General features: G+C 36.9%; 2 pseudogenes; one reads left to right on the plus strand and one right to left on the minus strand.

Annotated features, from left to right (window-relative positions):
- The window catches only part of LOC132693114 (profilin-1 pseudogene), a 30,634-nt pseudogene extending 26,155 nt beyond the window's left edge, over positions 1–4,479 (minus strand).
- Positions 4,480–23,536: 19,057 nt separating this feature from the next.
- LOC132693337 (adenosylhomocysteinase pseudogene) lies at positions 23,537–24,896 on the plus strand (annotated as a pseudogene).
- Positions 24,897–25,566: the final 670 nt, after the last annotated feature.

Raw genomic sequence — 25,566 nt, forward strand, 5'->3', positions numbered from 1 at the left:
TGACAAAAATGCCCCAAACCAACCATTTCAGAACTCTCTCTGGAAATTAAGCAAAGAGCTCTAACAATCTGAGGAAGCATTTATTTGTTTGTTTGTTTATTTATTTATTTATTTAATTTTATTTTTTATTTTTTAAAATTTACATCCAAATTGGTTAGCATATAGTGAAACAATGATTTCAGGAGTAGATTCCTTAATGCCCCTTATCCATTCAGACCATCCCCCTTCCACAACCCCTCCAGCAACCCTCAGTTTGTTCTCCATATTTATGAGTCTCTTTCGTTTTGTCCCCCTCCCTGTTTTTATATTATATTTGTTTCCCTTTCCTTATGTTCATCTGTTTTGTCTCTTAAAGTCCTCATATGAGTGAAGTCATATGATTTTTGTCTTTCTCTGACTAATTTCACTTAGCATAATACCCTCCAATGTCTGAATCTTGGTATGAATGTCGAGCTTTGCAGCATTTTACTTTGCTCTATTCCCATCCTCTTCTCCTTAGGTCTACAGAAGCCTTGAAACAGCAATTTCACAACCTCAGTATCTGTGAAAACCAGGAACCTAGCAGCCACTGGAGGAGGCAGACAGTTTTAGAGCTCTCCAAAAGTCCCATTCCTAGAAATGTATCATTATTTGACTTGTCTGGCAGAACTCTGGGAAAATGCTGTTCTTGGGCTTGACTTTATTTTACTTAATGTAGCACTCACTTCAGAAAACTCTATCCTCAGGAGGGTGGGTTAAAAACAGTTGGTGGCATTATTTAACATTGCAGTTGCCTAACTGTGATACTAGTTGGTTATAACAAGGGACTGGCAAAAAAAAAAAAAAAATCTGGGGAATTAGATGTACATAGGAGGCTTTACAAAGCTTTGACATGTTTATAAGGGATCTAGTAAATTGTTCTCATACAGAGCCACGTGCATGCTTAAGGAATATCTGATTTGGTCCAAGTCTCTCATCTCTGACTCACCTGAGACTATACAAGCAGGAGTAAAGATTAAGTAGAGTTGTAAGATACTGAAAGGTAAAGGCTTACCCTAAGAGCAAGGACTGAGATACTTTTTGGTTTAAGACATTTAATGAAATCCCTGTCAATAATTAGCAGACCATTAAGCAAACCAAGCAGAGACTTCAGTGGCCACATATGACAAAGATTACAGACTTTGCAGAATTAGCCCAGGAAAGTCAGAAGTGAAATTTTCTCTAGAAGAGATCAAAGTCACTTTGAACAGATAATTGAATCATCCAACTTGTGGATGAGTCGATTGAGATTTTGTAGGCTAAAAATAAAAAAGAATAAAAAAACGAAGGAAGAAAAATGAACAGAGATTTGGAGACCTGTGGAACAATATCTAATACACCAACATATACATTATGGTTGTCCCAGAAGGACAGGAGAGAGAAAAGGAGGGCAGGGGGAGAGTATTTGAAGAAATAATGGCTGAAATTTCCAAAACTTGATGAAAAACATTAATCTATATATCAAAGTACCTCAATGAATTCTACATAGAATAGACTCAAAGAGATACACCCCAAATTCTAATCATACTATCAAAAACCAAAACCAAAGAAAGACTTTTGAAAAGGTATCCAGATATCTATATGCAAAAGAATGAATTTGACTGCTACCTCATACCATATACTTATATTAACTAAAGAAGTATCATTGACCTCAATATAAGAGCTACAATTCTAAAAATCTTAGAAGAAAACATAGAAGTAAATCTTTAAGGGTGCCTGGGTGCCTCAGTTTGTTAAGCATCGGACTTCAGCTCAGGTCATGATCCTGCGGTCAGTTGGTTTGAGCCCTGCATTAGTCTCTCTGCTGACAGCTCAGAGCCTGGAGCCTGCTTCAGATTCTGTGTCTCCCTCTCTTTCTGCCCCTGTCCCACTCATGCTCTCTCTCTCTCTCAAAAATGAATAAACATTTTTTTAAAAAAGTAAAAATTCATAATCTTTGGTAGGGAATTGTTTCTTAGAAACAAGTCATTGAAAAAATACGAATAAATGGGCTTTGTCAAAAGTAAAAAAAAATGTATCTCAAAGGGTACCATTAAGAACGTGAAAAAAAAACATAGCCTGGGAGAAAATATTTGCAAATTATATACCTGATAAGGACCTATATCAAGAGTATATAAAACACCTCTGACAACTCAAGAATAAAGACAATTCAAATTACACTTGGGCAATATATTTTGAGTAGACATTTACCTGAATAACATATATAGATGGCTAATATGCACATAAAAAAGTGTTCAGTATCATTAATTATTAGGTAAATGCAAATCAAATCCCCAATCAGATACCTCTTCACACCCACAATATGACTAAAAGATAGATGAAAACAACTTTGGCAGGAACATGGAGAAATTGATACCCTCATTCATTGATAGTGGGATTGGAAAATAGTTCAGCTACTTTGGAAAAAAGTTTGGCAGTTACTCAAATGTTGAACACAGAGTTATCCCATGATACGGCAATTCTATATATCCAAGGAATTCAAAACTATCCCACACATAAACTTGTAGATGGGTGTTCATAGCAGAATTATTCCTATTAGCCAAAATGTGGAAGCAACCAAAGTGCCCATCAACTGAAGAATGGCTAAACAAAAGAGGTATCCATGCAGTACAATACTGGGCAATAAAAATGATGTACTGATGCATGCCACAACCTGGATGAACCTTGAAAACATTATGCTAAGCAAATGAAGCCAGTCATAAAAGACCACACATGGTATGATCTTGCTTATGTAAAATATCTAGTTGAGGCAAATGCTTAGAGACGGAAATAGGTCAGTTGTTGTCTATGGATGAGTTAGGATGGGGAGCCACTGCTAATGGTCATGAGTATTGTGTGCATGTAAAGTTTTTGTTGGTGATTAAAATGTCCTAAAATTGGAGAATGAAATGGGAATTTAATATTAATCAATATTACACTCATTTGGACTTGTAAAGACCACAAAAGGTATTAATTTAGAATGAACTAAAGCATATCAGTATAATTAGTCTTTGTCTTAATTGATCTTCCACCCTTATTTTACTTGTTATTCTTCTATATCTTTTGGTTCCCCACAATGGCTCTATGGACTGTGATGATCATCCTGCTAGACTAGTTATTTATTATGTTAGTGTTGGTAAAATACAATTTTAGTTTTTCTCTAATATACATACTTTCTCACCTGCATTTCTTTTACTTTGGCTATTTGTTTGCGATTGCTAACACCCAGATCCATGTGAGTAAAGGACATTTATTCTACTCCAATGTGTACTTGCCAAAATTGTCTGTTGAAGTCATATGAGATCCTCTTGTCTCTCTAAACTATAATGACTGGCAAGAAAAATTACATAGATACTCCTGTATTTTAATAAGAAAACAATTTATATTTGAATGCTTCTTGAAAGTTTTGTCATGACAGGAGTTTCTGTTTACCTGGTTTGTTGCATTGTTTTACATGCCACATTCCCACCTCAGATTGCTGTATATTTTCTTTTAAACTGTAGCGGGTGCATTCATGGGTATATTAGTTCTCCAGGAAAACAGAACCAAGAGGATATATATTTAAGCATATATATACGAGGAGATTTGTTATAGGAATTGACTTGCATGATTATGGAGGCTGAGGAATCCCATGGTTTGCCTTCTGCAAACTGGAGAACCAGGAAAGTTGGTGGTATAATTCAGTCTAAGTCTGAAGGACCACTAATGTAAGTCCTGGAGTCCAAAGATCAGAGAACCAGGAGCTCTGATATCCAAGGACAAAAGAAGATGGATGTCCCAGCTCAAGAAGAGAGACTTTATCCTTCTGCCTTTTTGTTCAATTAAAGCCTTTAACAGATTGGATAATTGCCCACATTGGTGAGGGTGGATCTTTACTCGGTCTGCTGATTCAAATGCTATTCTCTTCCAGGAACACTTTCCTGGATGCACCCAGAAATAATGGTTTACCAGATATCTGGGAATCTCTTAGCCCAGTCAAGTTGACACATAAGATTAACCATCAAAACAGGTAATTGGTATATGAAATAGACAAAATACATTATATCCTTAAGGGAGGACTGAAACATATTGCTCCTGGGTGTGCCCTAGAGCCATATTCTATATGTAAGTGGCTACATAAGCAAGTACATGTATATTCTATTTTTTATATCTCATAGTATAGTGTGTTATTATTAGACTTCTTTAGCCTTCTTTGTGTTTCTGTTGAAGCATGGTTGGACTCAAAGAAATTTACTGGTGCAGGGCTGATAATGCACTTTTCTCTCTTGGGTAAGATGGGGCTCTATACTCCATAGGTTTTGCTCTAGAAGGAAATCTGGCTGGCTTTCCTGCTGCTTTCCATATTGGAGGAGGGCAGGGATCATCCTAACTGGAACACTTTGAGCTTGATAATCTAGGTTTCAATCTTGCTGGTAGGAAACTTACTGTTCCATATTCGAATATGTCTGTTCGAATATTGGTACTTGGTTTAACAGAAGGCATTGCCACTCACAACCTTCCAGCCCAAAGAGCTGATTGCTAGACTTCCTCAGGTAGTCTGCTGGGATCATCCAGAGAACCAACTGTTTTTCTCCTTCACTATTTCCATATTACCTTGTAAGTTATCTAAAGTCCTCCCAAAATTTGTCAGCATTTTGAATAAACTTAGTCTCCAAATTAAGTTTCCCAAGCATTCTATCTTAATATGAAGATACTAATGAACTAAATATTGGGAAACATGAGTTAGGTAATTCTGTCTCTGCTTGAATTTCAGAACTGGAGTCAACTAACTTCTATCAAATTCATTTCATCACTAGTATGATGAAGTACAAGATGATTTCTCATCTCTTGCAAATCTGTGATTCTGTAATGATGTGCAATATTCAATAAGTCTATTAAAGGAAATAATTCAACTTTATGCATTTACACAAGATCATTTTACAAACTTTTCCATTGAGAATATTCCTCTTTATTCCAGATTTCTATTTACCTTATTGTCTGGGTCTCTTATGAACTATAAGGTAACAACACGTAAGGGAAAATACCTTAGCATGTCCGACTCCATGTTGCTTCTATTTCCCTTGCTGCTGTGACCTGTATCTTAGAAACTTCTGCTTAACCCTGCACATAGACATGTTACAATTAATATTTGAAAAAAAATGCTCTTTAGCCAAAACCTACCTTAGGAGATAAGGAAGTATGCACAGAAATGACTATGCTGTGTTTAAGATTTAAAGAAATGACATGACCAGATTTCTGTTTGCAAAGGTCAACTGACTAAGGGCAGAAGAGTTTCGCAACCCTCTTCGGATCCTTGCAGGCACTTTAATGTCTACAGATGTCTGTAACCTTTTGACACCAATCTCCTCCTTCTTCTCCTTTTCCCTAATATAAAAGAAGCTGGAATTTCATGGAAGGGGTGGTGATTGAAGTGTGCTGCTTTAGGACCACAGTCGGCCATCTCTTCAGTTTGCTGGATTTTCAAATAAAGTCATTTTCCTTAGCCCGACGTCTGTTTCTCAACTTATTGGCCTGTTGTGCAGCGAGCAGAACACACTTGGATTCAATCAGTTACAAAAGCAAGAGTTGGTATATCTTTCTTTGGAAGTTGGTGTGTTAAACTTATCCTGCTGTATTTTAAATTCACTAAATCAAAATGTCTTTACCATAATTGCATCTCAAAAGTTCACATTGCTGTCATATGGTCTTTTCTCTTTTAATGGATATGAAATTGGCTACCAGGAAAAAAAAACTTTTTAACACTTTATATTTAGAGGCCAAATCAAATGTTATTTGTGCAGCTATCACTGGTAAGATGATCATGTGGTATAATTAGCACTGTATCATGTTAAATTCTGCCTACACTCAGGAAACATAAACTTCTTTTTTTTTTCAAGTTTATGTATTTATTTTGAAAGAGAGAGTGTGAGTGGGAGAGGGGTAGAGAGAGAGTGAGGCAGAGAGTATTCCAAGCAGGCTCCGAGATGCCAGTGCAGACCCTGACGTGGGACTCAAACCCATGAACCGTGAGATCATGACCTGTGCTGAAGTCAGACACTCAACCAACTGAGGCACCCAGGTGCCCCAGGAAACGTAAGCTTCTTAATGTCCCTAATAAACAGCCAAAAATGAACTCATTTTCTATGACAATAGGAAAACGACCCATGTATACTTTTCTTCCTTTAGTGTCCGTTTATTGGGCTCGAGTGAATCATTGAGTAGTATATTTATTATTCATCACTAAGTGCATAAGATGAACTAGGCAATCAAAGTGTCTTTTAAATACAAATTATCTAATACCAAAGAAACAATACTTTTCAGATAATATTTCACTAAGAAATTTCTCAAGATTTTTTTTTAACCATAATGTACTTTTACAAGTGCCCAGAATGAAGTATACTTATTTCAAAGACTTTGCAATTTTTTAACTTAGGGAAAATGCAAGTCAATGTAGAAGAGATCTCTGCACAAAATTCTGTATATGAAATTCTGTTTATAAACAGGGGTTTTTGGGCAGCTCCTTTAGTATCTCCCGCATGGGGACCTTAGGACTGGTTTCCCTTTTTCAGGTCAAGCGAGAGCGGAAATGTGCTTCCACTGGGTCTCTGCTGACAAATAATCTGTAAAATGTTGCAAAGGCATGACATGAAGAAGATTCTAATGAATTCTGCAGGCTCTTTATCCAGATTAGTATCATTTTTAGAAAGTTGGGTTATATTCCCCCTATTGACAGTTTCTGAAAAGGCCATTACTTTTGTACTCTCTATTTCTTCAAAGCTTTGTAGATATCACTAACCTTCTTCTCAAAGTCCTTCTAGATTCTTCCCACTCTCTGGGCATTCCCTTCTTTCCAAAGACACTTCCTGATTTTTTTTTTCTTTCTTTTTTTTTTTTGCCATGGAGAAACTCCACTTCAAGGTACCAAAATCTGTTTATCTGTTGCACATAATAAATCACTCCAAAACTTAGTAGCTTAAAATAGTAATAAATTGTTTATATCTCACACAGTAGTGGTGGTGAGGAATTTAGGAGCTGCTTAGCTGAACAGTTCTAACATGATAGCTTTTGTTCAGTTGCAGTCAAGCTAGCAGCCAGTTCTGCAGTTGTCTGGAGCTTTGACTGGAACTGGAGGATCCATTTCCAAGATGGTGTTCTCACATAGCAGATAGTAGGACTGTTCAGTTCCTTACTGGCTTATGGCAAGAGGCTTTACATGGATTGCCACAGAGCTGCTTGGGAATCTTCATGACATGACACCTGGCTTACCCTGGAGTGAATAAAGCAGTACAGCAGAAGCTATAAAGACTTTTATGACTTAATAGTGGAAGTCACACTTGTCATTTCAGCCAAATTCTGTTGGCTACAAAATCAACACTAATCAGGGTGGGCACTCACTACACAAGGGTGAAATACCAGGAGGCAGACATCACTGAGGAGTATCTTGGTAGCTGGCTACTACAGTCTCTGAGTTTGCTTTTCTTTGTTTTTCTCTTGATTATCAGTCACACTTTCTGCATCTTTGCCAAAAGTCTAGTACTCTTTAACTGTATTATGTGTTTTGTGTTTAAACAGATACTGTGTTGAAGCTCCGAATGACATTATCTTTTACCTGAAAGACTGCTTTCCTTTATTAAGCAGGGAGGGTGAGGGGCTGACTATTCAATCTAGCTTGGGCCTCGGTTGGATCAGGGATGGATTGAAAGTTTGTGGAGACTCTACCTTTGAATGTTCTTTCCTTTGTTGTGTCCTGTCTAGGCTTTGTACTGAGAGCCTGGCAAGTCACTATCTCCTTCCTGAAAGATAATAAATGTATCATGGGGAAAATCTAATTACATGTTTAGGATTGATGGCACTCCCAAATTATTAAATAATTCTAGCACTGCATGACTATCAAAAGTTTTTCTGATTTCTCTTTCCCCGAGTGGAATACCACTTTGTGGGCCAAGCTACCGTCGCCTCGAACTCAGAATTGGGAACTGCCCTCACAGAATAGGGTTTTTGGTAACTCTACTACAGAAAAAAAATGTTTTGTAACAGATTTGCTCCCTCATAGAGCTCTCCTGTTTCTGATACCTGATGATGTTTCAGTTAATTGTTCCTCTTTTCTACAGAATTAATGTTTGCAGTGGGAGCAGAGTCTTCCATGGAATCTATTGTTACATCCTAATTGGAACTAGAAGTCTCTATAGTTATCTCAGAAAAGAAAGAGGGCTATACTCTTTACAATTCTGTAAAAGAGATTCTCTGTTTTTCTCATCTCTATAGTCTAACGACTAGAGTTTTGTTAATGTGTGTGTGTGCCGTATCGCGTATTTTTTTCCCCATTCTTTCTTACTTTGGAGAATAAAATCTTAGAATTCTTTGCTGATATGGTTTACAGCCCTTATCAATAAGTCTAAGGACATTCTTTAGGCCTTGCAGAAGTTCCTTTGCAAGGCTTGTACATCATACAGAGCATATGGCCCTCTGACAAGAGATTGATGTGCTCTGCTCCTTGTAACTCTAATGACCGTCAGTGTTAAATCATCGTGCTTGATTGTAATGAGACCAACCTGACTGGGTATGTGGCAAATATTGAACAGCTTTTCCAGCCTCGGGGACCCAGTAAGCTATGCAGCATCACAATTACAAACAAGATACTTTATTATCATAGTGTCAGCATATGCTTTTAGGACATATTTTTAAAAATTTGATTATCTTCTTATGAAATTTATTCTTGAAAACTAAATTTACTTACTAGGGCTCAAAAGTAAATTTACTTTCTAGGGCTCAAATGATGAAATCAGTCTTGGCAGTTAGTGGCACATACTTGTCATAACTCCCATTGATTTCCAGTAGGTATGTTAATTAGAAGTCTCCAGAAGCTCTTGGTTTGACAACTGAGGTTAAGCAGCTATGTTTAATTACAGAAACCAGAAACTTATAAATCTAAATGGGTCACTAAGGCCACACCTTAAGAATAGAGTATTGCTCATTAATTACACACATTGAAACATTATGTTGTACATTCTAAGATGTGCTATGCCCTTCTTCTTGGAGGGTATCATAGAATCAAAGAACTGGAACAGATTTCAGGGATTACCTAAGAGAATTCTATTCACTGGCAGTCACCTACTTGTTCTGTTAGTATAAGCTCAGGTAGATCTTGATTATTTGTGTTCCCCTTTTCATCCCTGCCCTCACATCTTCCTCCCCACCAATGTTTATTATCTTCAACTGTACCTCACTGTATTTAACTAAAATCAGTCCCTTCTTCCCTTCCCTTCCTTTTCTTTCCTTCTACCATATTTTGTAGGAATGCATATTTAACATCACCACATTTCCTTTTCGGATATACGTCCTCCGTCTCTTGAAGTTAACAGCCCCAGCACCTGCTTCTCTTACGATGACTTACACTTATAGATAGTGTGCTTTAAGGCATGATCTTATCTTTTTATTTACATTAATGCTAGACTTCTCAGGTCCTCCACATTTGTTGTTTCCTCTCCTGAGAACCCTCTTCTACACGCTGAGATCTAGAAAGGCAGGATCATATGGCTGTTTACCTCTGAAGTAGACATTTGCCACCATGCTGGGAATATTGTGTGCAGTAAACCCTCATATTTTATTTAACTAGGAGCGAGTGAGTCAATAAATAAATTAATTGTTTTTAAATGTTTATTTATTTTGAGAGAGAGCAAGCACGCGTGAGTGGGGGAGGGGCAGAGAGCGAGGAAGAGAGAGAATCACAAGCAGGCACTGTACTGTCAGTGCCTGATGCAGGGCTTAATCTCACAAACCTTGAGGTCATGACCTGAGCCAAAATTGAGTCAGACATCTAACCCACTGAGCTACCCAGGTACCCTGATAAATAAATTTTAAAATGTGGCTCATATTTACTGTTCATATTTTCTCACTATCTTTCTGATTACAATCTTTTTATAATTTTCCTGTCCCTTCCATGGGCACAAATTTCTCAACAGGTTGAAAATGACTTTTAGACCATCATATTTCTAAACATAACAGTCACTTTTTCATAACTTATCTTACTAATTTTTTCTGGCTTTTCTCCTCACCTTCTCCTTTTGCAATCATTACACCCTTCAGAGGAAAAGGATATTCCTGTTAATTCCTACCTTTTTTTGTTATTGTTGGAAATGAAGTGATTTCTAAACTCTTATGATAAATTTTTGTGCTTTAATTTGGTAACTTAACATTATGGTAGTTTGTGGTAATTACATATATAGTCTTATTATCCCTGTCAGATTATAGATTCCTTGTGGTTAATAATAATGACTAATATTTGTAGAACCATGACAGGCTTTATTCTAAGTGCTATATACATAATAACTTAGTCTTCATAACTCTATAAATAAGGTATAATCCTATCATAATTACCGATTTGTGAAGTAGGAAACTGAAGCCAAGAGAGATTTAATAAACCTTCACGGTCATGTAGCTTGTAAATGGTAGAGCCAGGAGTACAACACAGTTTGTCTTAACAGTCTATGTGTTTACCCCTTGCTATACATCTGTCCATCATAGCATAACCTGCATTTTATTTCTCCTTATATTCTCAGCTGCTAGCCCAGTGCAAGAAATATAGTGGGTATGTAATATATTTTGGGGGGATTAGATTGAGTTATTCATGTCAGTCCCTTTATTGAGAATCACATAGACCTATACCTCAGTACTAGAAGATCCCTATATGCCTTCTTCAGAGATCTTTCCACTGCTTGTAGAACATTATAGAAGCACTACTTTTATTTTCAATAACTTTTACTTGATGTGAGCCTACTGACAAATCCTTGATACGTTATAGTTCAACACATGTTTTTACAATTTCAGCTTTAATTTGAATCACACATGTCTCCCAGTTAAATTGGGAATTAAGGCTTGATTTCTGGTAGCCGCGCTGTCACTAATTAGCTGAGTGACCCTGAATAATTCTCTTTACCTGTCTAAATTTAATATGGTAAGCATGCAAATTACACTTAAATGATCTTTATTTCTTCCAGCTGAAATTCTGAGGCTGTGTTTTTTGTTTTGTATCCTTAGCAACCTAATACGGATACTTAATGGAATCATTTATTTAACAAACGTTTATTAAATGCCTGCTATGTACAAGGGATTGTAGATCATCTCCAAAGATGAGAAGACAGAAGAGGAAAATTAACATATCCTTTTGTATTATCAGACTGCATGTTTTTCTCAGAATATCCCTTGATATTCATTTGCAAAAAGTAGAGTCCAATTTGCTTTTATGCAGCCCACTGAGATATCTGTGATTCCAGATTCCTCCTGGGGTTTAGATATTTATGACTTTAATTATTTTTTCAAATAGATTCATCCCTTTGTACAATTCAGCTTGTTTTCCACTGTAAGAATAATTTCAATAAGTGTTCTGTACACATTTGTCTTAATAATATATCCCATTTGATGTCGGCTAGGTAATTGTGTAGCTTTATATTTAAAAAATGAGCTGCAGGTATTGTAGGGAGCAAAGCCCAACAGTAAGGATTGGGCCCAACGGGCATGTCTGCAGAGCTGGGGTCTCTGCAATACAATGAGTTCCAGTGATTGCCATTGCAGTGATGGCCCTGTTTTATCTGTTCTATTTTGTATATGTGGATACTAGATGACTGTTCCAGAGCAACAACTTTATAATTTGCCTGCTCTTGAAATCTTCTGACCTCATTTCCACATGTGGCATTTTTAATTTAGGCATCAATATTACCACTAAATAGTAATATTAACTGATATTTATTGAATATATAACTATATGCCAGATGGTATTCTCAGTACTTTATAAATATTACTTCATTTAATTCTCCTAAATCTGTCAGGTGGATTTTGTTGTCATTCTGATTTTTCTCATGAAGAGTGTTAAGGAGCTTGCCTAAGGTCATATAGCTAGTAGCAAGAAATAGAGCAGGAATGTATATCCCAGTCTGATTAAGTTCAATCTGGTATTAGCCTTTATTCTAACTACCGAGTACCACTTTAACTCTTAATTATATATTATTCCATAACTGTCTCCATATAAATCTCGTTTTCTATCACTGATGAAAGTGGAGCTTCTATTTAAACCAGCTTTGTGGATCTACATTCCACTTATTGTATAAATTATGTATAATTTTATACATGAAATCCAAAATATTTTTAAAGAGGGGTATTAAAATGTATATGTCAAAATCAATGTTATACATTCAAAATTTAAACCTAAGAGTCCAAATACTTATATATGGGAAGTGCTGCCATTTCTTAAAGTGGTTTTGGAAATAATTTTCCTATGGGGACATATTTTATTGGTATTTATTTTCCTCTTTAGGCACAAAAAAGATAAAATGCTTTCATTTATGCACAGATAATTACAGTATTCACATAATCTTTAGAAGTCTTTTTTATTATATTCTTTCCTTTTAAAAGTTCTGTATTTACTGAATTTTATATCAGCCTAAGCACATGGAATCCTCCTAGCTTGCACTTAAACTAATTTTGGGGAGAAAGCAGCATAATTTATACCTTACATTGCACAGTATTTATGAAACTGCATTTATTAAATCTTTGCAGAAAAATTCATTTAGGGCTTGTTGGCATTTTCTTCATGGTTTGGTTTGATAATTCAGCGTCAATTTATGGCAGTCTTCCCTCTTCACATCTCTGGATGTTTGTCCACCGGTAACAAGGAAAATCCTGTAGCTACAACATTTACTGTAGGAATATGATTTCTCAGCCTCCATTCTGTAAAACAAGTTTAGGGGTCTCTTATTTTCTGTTAACATAATATCTACTAAAGTAATTTGTAACTTCTTTTATATCTTCTCTCTGCATTCTGTCAACAAATCTGCAAAACAGAATAGTTTTTCTTCATTACTTAGTTCAGGATGTTTGAAGGGAGACAGAATAGAGCAGTGTGTAGATATGGGGTATGGAGTCAATACCTAGGTTCAAGCCCTACCTCTACTGTTTTCAAACTGTATGACGTTGGGGCATGGGCATGTTCATTAACTTTTGTAGACTTCAGTTTTCTTATCTGTAAGATGGGATTAATACAAATAAGAGCTAACATTAATTGAGCACTTTATATATGTAAAGCATTATTTTTAAAAAGCTTTATATTCATTAACACATTCAATTCTGACAGCAACCTTATGTGGAGGTACATTTATCATTTGATTTTATAGAGAAATAAATTAAGGCACAGGAGGGTCAAGCGGCTTGCTCACGTTCTCATGGATTGTTGAAAGGATTAAAAACTCAAGTAACTAACAGCGTACTCAAAGAACAAACACTAAAGAAAGGTATTTTCTTTTTTTGTTTTGTTTTGTTTTGTTTAAAAAATTTTTTACATTTATTTATTTTTGAGAGACATAGTGAAACAAAGTGAGAGTGGGGGAGGGGCAGAGAGAGAAGGAGACACAGGCTCCAGGCTCTGAGCTGTCAGCACAGAGCCCAATGTGGAGCTCAAACTTGTGAACTGCGAGATCATGACCTGAGACGAAGTCAGACACTAAACTGACTGAGCCACCCAGGCGCCCCAAGAAAGGTATTTTCTTAAACATACAGGAAGAGCTCTTGGTCACATGTTTGTGTACCTTTAACAATAAATAAAAGTATAGACTGTTCTCTGCTATGTAAGTACTTGTTTGTGTTAAAGGTTCTGGAAATTTTGACAGAGTCCAGTCATCTAATTTTATAGATGAAGAAGTAGATACTGCTAGGTTATATGAGTTGGTCAAGATTTCAGAGAAAATGGGTTTGCATTTCAGAACTCAGGTTTTCTGTCTTGACCATGGGCTATTCTCTCTCATAAGCCCAATGTGATAGCTCCTCATATTTCTATCAACTTGTTGGCAATTCATTTTTTAGTTAGAAATATCCAAGGTCAATGAGGTGTGGCTTGTCTGTTTTTTCTACTTCCCAGGAAATAGTGAAGATAAATTACCTTGGTACCAGAATTACAAACTTTTGGCAAGGAAAAGAAAAGTGATTTATATTTGTACTTTGTCCTACATAATCACAATTTATGTTGGTTAAAATAATGTAAAATAGTTCTTTTAGTTGCCTTTCTCTGTGGGGAGAGTACGGAATGTCCCCTTCAATAATCTTGCAAATTATCTACTCAAATTATATACATTAACCTTTTTATTTAGTACTTTCTTTTGCACACTGTGTAAGAGAACTAAATGTGAGATAATGACTCTTAAGTAAAGGGTCAGACAAAGCAGATAACAATCAATGTATCTAGGATGGGCAAAGTTTTCTAAAGGGAAGAGAAAAACCTAATGTCAATTTTATTGGTTATGATTTGCTTTATGGTTTTGAAGTAAAAATAGCAATTGTACTTCACAATTAAAAACAAGACAAATCAACCCCCCCCCCAGAAATATAGGGAACATTTTTATGTGTGAAACGTTACTATATGCTCAAGTCCAAAGTTATTACTCAACCTTTAAATATATCAAACTATCCCAGAGAGAGTGAATGTCGTGGTTAATGTGACAACTGGTCTTTATGTGTATGGTGTATACCTAAGAATTCTCCAAGTCCCAAAAGCAGTTGAGTTGCCTGATTTATTTTAACCTTTCACACAAACACAAACTTAAACTGAATAAGGAATTTTTCTTTTTTTAAATGTTTGTTTGTATTTTTTGGTTGAGAGTTATCTTTCTCTTTCCTGTTACTTTCTTTCTCAGTATGCCTGGATGTAGATATTCACAGTCTAAATCAGATTGTCAGAGGCACTATAAGACATAAAGATTCTAAGTGAGATTAATTTGATTGAATTAATTCAATCAAAATTGATCCCTATTCCACTACAACATATGAAAAACAAAGTGCTTGGGCTTTAAAGGTTTTTCTATGACTTTTATCTGATTCTTTCTCCTGGCATTTAACATCTAACAATTTTATCTAATATAAAAACATGTATTTAGGTTTTCTTATATATATTATAATGGAATAGATATTTATCAAATTTGTAGACAGAATGGCATAATCTGGTTAAGTATTTGAGCTTTGGAGCAAGACTAACTAGGTTTGCATACCAGCTTTGTTACTTCCACAAGACTTGGGGCAAATTACTTGTTCTTTCTGTGTCACAGTTCCCTTCCCTGTAAAAGGAGGATCATATATGTATGCTGCATAAAGTTGTGAGGATTAGATGAGTCTGTATGTTTTTTTTTTAAAGTTTATTTGTTCATTTTGGGAGAGAAAGAGCACATGTGTGTGCTCACATGTGAGCAGGGAAGGGAGAGAGAGAGGGAGAAAGAGAATCCCAAGCAGACTCCATGCTGTCAGAGCAGAGCCCAATGCGGGGCTCCATCTCAAAAGTCATGAGATCATGACCTGAGCCAAAATCCAGAGTCAGCCACTTAACCAACTGAGCCACCCAAGTGCCCTGAGTTCACATGTGTTAAGTGCTTAGTGTGGTTCCTGGCATAGAATAAGAGGAGTTTTGTTATGATTATTGCTTTAATTGTAATAAATTACCATTGAAGTTGAAAATGTTTTTTAACCATTTATATTTCTTCTATGATTTCTTATTCATATCACTTGCCCATTTCTATTATCAAGTTTACCTTTTTGTTTGTCCTACTGATTTTCCAAATGCGTATCATTTACTGACATGCTGCTTTGAATATCGTCAACGTCATCAGTGTTCAAAATAATTAATAAAAAAATATTAACCAAGAACATACAGTGTTTGAGACACTATGTTAGGTGACATGTAGAATAGGAAAATGAGTGACATTGTCCCTTTCCTCTGGGATTTTTAACATAGTAAGGGGAAAAATTAACATCCAAAATAATTCTATGCAGTGTTTCATAATAGAATTTTCCATACCTGTGCTTTTGGTACATTAATAAGGGAGACATTAATTCAAATTGGAATAATTCCAGAAGCTTCTTGGAAGAGGTGGCATTTAATATTCAATTGAATCATGATTAAGATCTTGAGAAGAGGCATAGGTGGATGGATAAGGGCATTCTAGTGGATTAGAATAATGGGAGGAAAAACAGAGTGGGGAAAGAAAAAACTCATTTAAAAAACTTATTTCTAAATCTTGTATCCATATGCGACGCTTGTTTTTATAAAGCAAAATAAACATTATGGTCGCTCCTCCCTTAGAGCTTTGAATCATCAGGGAAAGATAATGACTTGTGCTTAAGTTGACCCAAGACTAAGTCATTAATTCAAACTAGTGGTGTAAATGATCCATTGAATGCTACAATTTACATTAAAAGGCTAAACTAAATTCATCAGTCTGACAAACAACATAATAAAGACAATTTCTTTTTTTCAGTATTGAGTAGAAATGGTGGATTATGCAATTCCAAGGCTTACATATCTAGAGGCATAGTACACAAGATTTTGTTGCAAATTTACTAGGGCAGATTTGAAAGAAACCAGTTAGTGATCCTTGAGTAAGCAGGGTTTTTCAACCTGGCACTGTTGACAGTTGGGTCAGATAAGTATTTGCTGGGAGTGGCTGCCCAGTGCATTCTAGGATGCTTAGCAGCATCCCTAGCCTCTATCTACTATATGGAAGTAGCATCCCTCCCCACCCCAGGGTTATGACAAACAAAAATATCTCTAGACATTGTTAAATGTCTCTTGGGGTACATAATTTGCCTGTGGTTGAGGACCACAGAAACAAAATGTATAATTATTCCTTTATTTCAAATCATTCTACTGTTTACCTTATTCTCAGGGGCTGTATTATACTTTTTATAGTTATAACATCAATGACCTACCATTTATTGAACATAACCATTAAAAGGTTTTTTTAAAATATATATGTGTTCCATATGGAGTATGTTGTGCTAAAGAGAAGACGCAGAATGGTGTCAGACTGAGTTCTCAAACTTGGGCTTGATACCTGCTAATGCAGTTTTTACCTCCCCCAGAAATGTAATCTTAACTGGTCAGTCAGGAATTTTTCAATCAGCTCCAAAGAGTCTGCTACAGGGGCCCTCTCCGTCCCTCCAAGGAAGATGAGGTAACCTGGTTGATGAGACACCTTGCTTTTTCCTCTAAGGGAAAGTCTTGCCTGAAATAATGCTTTTCTTTTGCTAGTAAGTTTCTTCACCCACCCTCTTAACTATAAAAACTTCCATTTTTGTACACCTCAGAGTGCCCATCTACTTGCTAGATGGAATGCTTCCTGATTCATGAAGAATGTAATAAAGCCAATTAGGTCTTTATAATTTACTCTGTTGAAATTTTGTTATTAGAACAGTTCCAAAAGTAAAAACTCTACAAACCCAGCTGAGCTAATTTTCTGTATTCACCCCCACACCAGCAAATGCCTTCTTTATCTGTAGCAACTTACCATTCCTGCTGTGAAAAATCAAGTAGGTTTCTCTAACTTAAGAAGACCTATGGAATTACATTCTTTGCAAACTTTATATTTTGAAATAATTTCAGAATTAAAGAAAAATTGCAAAAATTATACAAAATATTTCACATACCTTCACCCAGATTTCTCAAATGTTAACATTTCTTTGCTTTGTGTTCTTTCTGTGTGTGCATTTTATTTTATTGTTTATGTGTGTGTTTGTATTTTATTATTATTATTTTTTAAATGTTTATTTATTTTTGAGAATGAGTGCTAGCGGGAGAGGGGCAAAGAGAGAGAGAGGAGAACAGAGGATCCCAAGGGCCCTGTGATAACAGCAGCAAGCCAGCAAGCCTCATGTGGGGCTTGAACTGACAAACCATGAGATCATGACCTGAGCTGAGCCCAAGTTGGAGGCTCAACAGACTGAACCACCTGGACACCCCGGGTATGTTTGTATTTTAGAACCATTTGTAAATTGTATGCATGATGCCCTTTTACAACTACATACTTCCATATTTATTTCCATACTTCCATATTTATTTATCCTAAAACAGTATATTCTCTTTTATAACCATAGTGCAGTTGTCAAAACCGGGAAATTAACATTGATTCAGTACTAATATTTACTTTTTAGGCTTTATTTGAGTTTTGCCAATTGTTCCAATAATATCCCATCTAGGATGATGTGTTACCTTTAGTTGCCATGTCTCTTAATCTCTTTTAATACAGGATGGTTCTTCTTCTTCTTCTTCTTCTTCTTCTTCTTCTTCTTCTTCTTCTTTCTTTTTTGACTGTTATGGACTGAATGTTTGTGTTCTTCCAAAATTCGTACCTTGAAGCTCTAATCCCCAGTGTGGCTGTATTTGGAGATGGATCCTCTAAGGAAGTAATTAAGGTTGAGTGAAGTCAAAGGGTAGGGCTGTGATCCAGTAGGATTTGTGTTCTTAACAGAAGAGAGACCAGAGAGCTTTCTCTATTTTGTTCTGCATACCTACAGAAGAAAGGCCGTGTGAAGACACAGAGTGGTGGTAGCCATCTGCAAGCCAGGCAGAAAACTCTCACTAGAAACCAGCCCAGCAGACACTTCGATCATGGACTTCTAGCCTCCAGAACTGTAGGAAAATACATTTCTGCTGCTTAAGCCATTCAGTGTATGGTATTTTGTTATGGCAGTCTGAGATGACTAATACAATGACTTTGACATTTTTATTTTTTATTTGTTTATTTATTTATTCATAAAAATGTTTATTTATTTTTGAGAGAGAGAGAGAGAGAGCAGGGGAAGGGCAGAGAGAGAGGGAGACACAGAATCTGAAGTAGGCTTCTGGCTCTGAGCCAAAGCTGGGCTTAACTGACTGAGCCAGCCAGATGCCCTGATTTTGACATTTTTAAAGAATACAGAGCAGGGGTTCCTGGGTGCTCAGTGAGTTAAGCATTTGACTTCAGCTCATGTCAAAATCTCACAGCTCATGAGTTTGAGTCTCTGGTCTGGCTCTGTGCTGACAGCTCAGAGCCTGGATCCTGCTTTGGATTCTATGTCTCCCTCTCTCTGTGCCTCTCTCCCACTTGTTCTCTCTCTCTCTCTCTCTCTCTCTCTCTCTCTGTCTCTTTTAAAAATAAATTTTAAAAAATTTAAAAAAAGAATACAGACCAGATACAGTGCTTAAATCTTAATTTTAATATCTATCAAATCTATGATCAGCTAAGAGGCTATTGCAGTTGTACAGGCAATATGTGATGGTAGATTGGTCTAAGATGCTGGGAAAGAAATGGCAAGATGATTCATATTCAGGATATATTCAATATTAAAGCTAAGAGGCTTCCTAATGCATTGAGTATGAGACATGAGGGAAAGAGAGGAGGCCCAGGTTCAACAAACATAACAAAAATCTATGACAGTTTACCACAAAGCAATTTCTATTTTGAAGTAATTTTCAGTCCTAGTGGCATAATATTTTTAAAAGATTTTCTATGTAAGTTTATGGAATGAAATATGACTGGTTGGCTGAATGAATAGCTTCATTTATAGCATATTTTTTATTTCAGGGTAAATTTAACTTCAGGAATAATTTAAAAGCCATAAGGTAAATAAGTTAGATGACCACTTTAAGCAATAAAATTTGCAGCCAAAAATATAAGTAATGACTGTGATTTATTTGCATTGTTGTTAAGCTGATTGTTAAAGCAAGTCCAAGGGAGACTTTTCCAAAAAGGTTTTAAGCAATGATATAGCATCATTAGCAAAAGTGGCTATGTCTTAAAGATTATTTTTCTTTGAAGACAACAAAAATCAATACCCATAGATGATATAATAGATATTTATATCTGTAAATATAAATATCTATAAGTTATATTATTTTTAATTATTTAAATGTCCCCTCTCTTCCTGTAGAAGACTAAATTCTTTTTCTTCATTTTTCTGTTTTCTGGACATGGCTATATCTAGGGTACCCTGATGTGGTAATTAGAGAAATATCTATATCTATACCTATCTATATCTGTATACCTTTCTATATATTTGTGTCTCAATCTATCTATATTATATGTATACCTAAATATATATGATTGTTATGAAGAGGTCATTCTCTTTAATCTGATAATTGCTGTTTCATTGTTTCCTAATTTCTTTTAGATTTATGAATCTGGAAAAAACTTAGAAGTCATCTACTTAAACTGTCTGATCTAGTGCTTGAGGAAACTGCAATTTTCTTCCCCAATAGACCTTTACCAAGCATTACATGTAGGATAAGAACCCAGGTTCCCTGTCTTCTGGTGGTTCACTTTCTGGCTTACAGATGACCACCTTTTATTGTGTCCTCACATGGCTGAGAGAGTGATCTTTGGCCTTTCTTTCCCTTCTTATAAGGAGACTAATCCCCTCATGGGGGCCCACCCTCATTACCTTCCATAGGCTCCACCTCCAGTTACCATCATATTGGGGATTAGAGCTTCAACATATGAATTTGGGGGAGGGGTGTGATATAAACATTTAGTCTGTAACACTTATCGATGTGTTTTCTTCTTTGATGGAGCTTACAGTCTAATGGGAAAAAAATAGAAATAAAAATTTCCTGTAACTAGTGTTATAAAGTGGCAGAATAAGGTCTGTAAGACCTTGGATGGAAAGTCAACTTTAGGTACAATTTTTTGGAAAGCCCACAGTGAGGGAATGTTTGAGATCTGATGGGTCCTGGAGAGCCAGCCTTGGGGAGAGAAGAGATGTTCAGACAAAAGGAGTTTCACTTACTAAGAGTCTGAAGAGAGAGAGAGAGAGAGAGAGAGAGAGAGAGAGAGAGAGATCGTAGTATGCAAGATGCTGGAGCCAGAGTCCAGACTGTAGATCTCTCAAGCCATGCTAAATGAAAATATATACAACCAATTATCAATTTTCAAACTTCACTCTGCTTGCTTTGATCACTAGAAAATGTAAACAACAACATGATTAAAATGTTGGCTGAGGAAAAGAAAGAAATGCAGTTTGCTAATTTACCTCTTGTTTTATTTATTTATTTATTTATTTATTTATTTATTTATTTTTGAAGAAAGGGCTTTTTCTTGTTTTATTTGACAAACATAGAAAAGGCCTTAATAATAGGCAAATATGTTTGGAATAGGTGTTTGGCAAGAAGCCACTGGAAAGGTCACATTCCTAATTAATGGGGTAGACCATACATGGAGCTTAAGCCCCCAATTCCTAATCTGCTGTCCTCTTTACTACATTGTTATCTTCAGAGTTAAGAGGGATAAACAAACAAAAAACTCCACTGAAACCTGTACTCTTAAAAACATGGATCTTCTGGGCACAGCTTCCTACTCTGTTCCAGACACTGTTGGTGGTGTTCTCTCTGAGCCCCAGCAAACTACTCCAGACCAGCAGAATGAGGCACTTACTGTCTCACACAGTTAAGCACTGGTTGAAATCCCAGGGAAATGGCAGGCTGGGGCTCTGCTCTCAGGCACCATCTGTTCTTCTGATTTGGGAAATGATTTAAGGGATTTGCAATATTCTATTTCATCATGTGTAAAAAGCCAACTTGACAGTTCTTTTTTAACCCATGACCAATATATTCCTTGAAGACATACAGTTTCAGTTGAAAGGCAAGACAGGGAAACAGCTCAATAAGGTTAATTCTGGAAGAAAAGAAAATCTTACTTCAAAATGAAACTACACTTGCAAAAATGTTGTCATAATTTTCTGTCTCTTCCATTAAATATATTTGCCTAATTGAAAGAAGGGACTTTTTTTTCCTTAAAGTTGAAATATCCATTATATCTAAAGAGAAGGTGTGACTGCTTCAAATGCAATATTCTGTATGTACATCAAACATAGCTTCTGAAAAGTTAATAAAGGCATGTTTTAGATCCATAAGCAGGATAGATGTATATGCTTTTTACAATGAAAACATTTTGTGAAGAATTATGTCTTCAGTCTGCCCTACTGTAAATTGGAGTATGGGGAATTTACAATGAATTTGAAAAATGCAGGTCTGCTTTATTTTACCTTTTCCCTAACTTATGTGGGAAATTGAGGCAATATAAAAGAAGTATACTTACATCTAAAAATAGCTGCATCTCAATTGAATTGGTATAATTTGAGATTTATCCAATGAATATGGGCAGAACAAATAGATGTTTTTGATAGGAGGAGTTAAAGTATTGCTTGGAGCCCTTGCTGCTTAGGTCTTTTGGTATAGCCACTGTATTGTAGGTGGGAAGAAAAGGTTTGACTTTTTTATCTCTTCCATGGCAGGGTTGGGAAGTGGAGTAGAATAAAAGAATGAATGTGATTTAAGATGTTTAAAGGGATTGACTCCAATAAGTTGATTCTTAATTTTTAATCACTTTCTTCTTTCTACAAAATGGAAAAATAATTTGCATGTTAGTGCACATCATATTCCCTTTTTTTTATTTTTTAAGATTTATTTATTTTTGAGAGAGAGAGTGCAAGTGGGGGAAGGGCAGAGAGAGAGAGAGAGAGAGAGAGAGAGACAGAATCTGAAGCAGAGTCCAGCCTCCGAGCTGTTAGCACAGAGCCCAATGAGGGGCTTGAACTCACAAACTGTGAGACCATGACCCAAGCTGAAGTCAGACGCTTAACCGACTGAGCCACCCAGGCACCCCAGTGCACATCATATTCCTTAAACTTGAAGTTCTTTAAACCAACAACGCACAGAGAGAGATGTTGTTTATTTATTCTAAGGACCTAGAAATGAGACAGCTTAATGATGGTGTTTAAACAATCACCAGCTAGTCAGTTTTAAATATGCTTCCTTCCACAGTGTTCTTTATTCTGTAAATTAAATGGTAAACATACTCAGTTTACCCATATTTATTAAGTAACCACCGTGTGCCACACATGGTGCTCAATACTACTTATATATGAAATGACTATGATGTAACACTCAATGGAGTTTTTAGTCTCATTTGGAATAAAAATACTGAAAATTTCAGGTAAGTAATTATCCCATATTTTTAAAATCTCCATTTTTTATCTTAATGAATTTTCCTGCTGTATGCTATACATCTTTATCCCTTTCTTTTACAGCCCTATTGAAGAATAATTGAAATATAATAAACTATAAAGTTTACAAATATGTTAAGTTTCAAAATGTGTATATACTGTGACACCATCACACAGTCAAGATAATGAACATAGTCTCTATCCCCCAAAGTCTTCTCTTTTATCATCCCTCCTCTTATTTATTTCCAGCCCGCTCCCCAGCCCCAGGCACCTACTGATAGTTCTCTCACTGTGTTCTAGTTTATACTTCCAAGAACTTTATACAATTCTAGTATGCATTCTTTCTTGTATGGTTTCTTTCATTCAATGTAATTATTTTGAGACTTATCTATTTTATCACATGTATTAATAGTTCATTTGGTTTCATTGCTGTGTAGTATTGCAGTGTGTGGATTGCAGTTTGTTCATCCATTCATCTGTGGATGGCCATTTTTGTTGCTTCCAGCTTTTGATCATGATTATGAACAAAGTGTTCATGTGCACAATTCTTTGTGTGGATATATGACCTCATTTTCTTGGGTTAATAAGGAATGGCTGGTTCATATGATAGGTTTGGATACGCATTTTTAAGAAATTGTCAAACTTGCCTCACCCAGTATTGTCTACTCTGTGCCTTTCCCCTTTGCCCATGTTCATCATTCCGTGTGCCACCAGCGTGTTGGAGAAATTGCTCTACAAAGTTGCTACATCAATCTGGCTTCCTAGGGGACGCAAGGCCCTGGACATCATGGGGAATGAGATGTTGGGCCTGATGTGCATGCAGGAGATGTACTCAGTCTTCAAACCACTGAAGGGTGCCTGCATCACTGCCTGCTTACACATGACCATGGAGATAGCAGTCCTCATTGAGACCCTTGTAGCTCTAGGTGCTGAGGTGCAGTCGTTTAGCTGCAACATCTTCTCTACCCAGTTACCATGCAGTGACTGCTGTTCTAAGGCTGGCATCCCAGTGTACACCAGGAAGTGTGACACAGACGAGGAGTACCTCTGGTGCATTGAGCAGATGCTATACGTCAAGGATGTACTTTCTCTCAACATGATTCTGGATGACAGAAGTGACCTCACCAACCTTATTCACATCCACAGCTCCTGTCAGGCATCCAAGGCATTTCTGAAGAGACCCACAAGGGGGTCCATAATCAATGCAAGATGACAGCCAATGGGATCTGGAAGGTGCCTGCAATCAATGTCAATGACTCTGTCACCAAGAACAAATTTGACAACCTATATGGCTGCCAGGAGTCTCTCATAACAGCTTCAAGCAGGCTATAGACATGATGACTGCAGGCAAGGTGGCAGTGGTAGTTGGCTATGGCGATGTGGGCAAAGGCTGTGCCCAGGCCATGAGATATTTCTGGGCCTGTGTCATCATCATGGAGATTGATCCATTAATGCACTTCAGGCTGCCATGGAGAGTTTTGAGGTGACCACTATGGATGAGGCCTGTCAGGAGGGAAACATTTGTCATCACCAAGGGATGTATTGACATTATCCTCAGCTGACACTTTGACCAGATGAAAGATGATTCCATCATGCCTGACATTAGACACTTTGATGTAGAGATTGACGTCAGGTGGCTGAATGAAAACACTGTGGAGAAAGCGAACATCAAACCCCAAGTGGACCGCTACTGGCTGAACAATGGGCTCTGTATCAGCCTGTTGGCCAAGGGCCAGCTGGTCAACCTGTGCTGTGCAATGGGCCACCCCAGTTTTGTGATGAGCAACTCATTCACTAACCAGGTATTGGTGCAGATACAGCTGTGGCCCCACCCAGACAAGTACCCTGTCAAGGTCCACTTCCTGCCCAAGAAGCTACATGAAGCAATGGCTGAAGCCCAGTGGGTAAGCTGAATAGGAAGCTGACCAAACTGAGTGAGAAGCAGGTCCAGTACCTGGCCATGTCCTATTAGGGCCCCTCTAAGCCTGATCATTACCGCCACTGAAAACCAGGCCTGTTGTTTGTGTTTTAGCTGCTGGCCTTGCTAAGGTCCCACCTCTCTTCTCCAAGAGCAAATGGCACCGACTTTGAGGCAGGTTTGCTAATGTCCCCTGTTGTCCCCCCTACCCCACTCCCAGGCTAGTCACTCAGTCTTTAGCCTCTGCTGCATCCCTCATACTGTTCCATGTGTAGCAGGAGGAATTGAGAAGCCACTCCTCAAGCCCTGGTCATGGTATAGATACACAGGAGACACCCACAGGGAAACATGAGCTCAAGGGTTTTGAAATTGCTCACTCAGTCAGTCCTTACTTAGATTGGAGGTCAGCAGTGGTGGTCATAAAGTCCATGCAATTTACCATCTACACCCTCCCTTGGTCTATGGACTTTATACCTATGTTCTTAGTTTACTGATTCACTATTTCTTCAGCACATGGCAGATGAGCATGAACTATAATCAAGGGCAGGGAGGAATTATTGGGAGTTTGAATGCTCCTGAGAGCTTGGCTTAGTGCTGAACATTTTCTTGTTTAAGATATTTCTCAGAACAATGAGGTTAGTACTTTCCCTATGTTACAAGGGTTAGAATATACTGTTAAAGGACAACCAAAAAAGGACAAGGGAAGTGACAGCCAGAGCTTGAGAGGGTCCAGAGAATCATAAAAGCAGGCATAAATCTGCTACCATTTGTAACATGATGGTTCCTATCACTACCCTGAATTGAAAAGATTCATTTGGTTTATAATGTTTATAATGTTAAAAGAGAGCAGGAAGAGGCTGAATGGGTGTCTCAGTTGGTTGAGT

Source organism: Panthera onca, chromosome B1 (genome assembly GCF_046562875.1).
Source record: "Panthera onca isolate mPanOnc1 chromosome B1, mPanOnc1 haplotype 2, whole genome shotgun sequence".
Classification (NCBI taxonomy): Eukaryota; Metazoa; Chordata; class Mammalia; order Carnivora; family Felidae; genus Panthera; species Panthera onca.